This window comes from Schistocerca gregaria, unplaced genomic scaffold (assembly GCF_023897955.1).
Source record: "Schistocerca gregaria isolate iqSchGreg1 unplaced genomic scaffold, iqSchGreg1.2 ptg000259l, whole genome shotgun sequence".
In the NCBI taxonomy this organism is placed as follows: Eukaryota; Metazoa; Arthropoda; class Insecta; order Orthoptera; family Acrididae; genus Schistocerca; species Schistocerca gregaria.
In genome coordinates this window covers 1,297,452-1,298,439 of record NW_026061764.1, presented here as the reverse complement: position 1 = coordinate 1,298,439, position 988 = coordinate 1,297,452, and positions in this window count along the sequence as shown.

Below are 988 nucleotides of genomic sequence, written 5' to 3'. Positions count from 1 at the left end.
AGCAAATGGCCATCGTAGCAAATGCGGCGAGGGACGGCCTGCCTTCGATTCCGAATGCACAAATTGTGTGGTCTTGTTTCTCAGTCTATATTTGGTCGGTCTCGTCAGAGGTTGAATGTAACGAATGGGTGGGAAAGAGCAAGGGGCAGCGGCTGTGTAGAACGAAAACACAAATCCTCAGGGGTGTGAGCGTTTCGAGATGAGTCGTATACATGTAAATGTTGGTCGTCAGTGACCGTGTGGCCTAATGGATAAGGCGTCGGACTTCGGCTCTGAAGATTACAGGTTCGAATGCTGTCACGCTTGTGTTTTTCCAGTTCTGAAAAAGAAACATACCGTTTTAATGTAGCAATTGAGCAGTACGAAACCGTCTGAATGTTGCTGTTGACCATTTTTTGCTTGGAGATGCTCTTGAGCTTGAAACACACACAGCAAGACCGGTGTTAACTAGCGAAATGGTCGGCAGAGTGCCGACACCGCGAGTTTTGACTGGCACTTGCACATCTAAAACAACGTCGGAAAGTAACTCGTTCGGCTTTTGAGTCACATAAAGTATGTGTGTTAATTTTGACGCCACTAGCTCTGCTTGTTGTCACGCAATTTCTTTGCCTCTCAGAAATGATTATGACATAAAAGTGAAGTGCGTGACGAGTGTGACGTTAGGAAAACATTAGGCAGCATGGAGAGATGCTGTATGGGACCACACAACCCAAACGAGTACTGTGTGACGTGCTACCCGGCAAACATTCACCGAGGTAGCCGGCTATCTCAGTCGGTAGAGCGTCAGACACTTAATTCCAGGGTCGTGGGTTCGAGCCAGACGCTGGGCGAAACGGAATTTCGTTCCGCTGCAGGTGTAAATTACCGTTTTTCTGATTAACGAGATTTAATGGAAATAGCAACTTTAAACTTTGCCTACGTCTCTGTCAGTCGCAAGGGAACTGTATTTGAAGGTGAAGGTGATTTTGTAGACATGTGTAAAAGACAT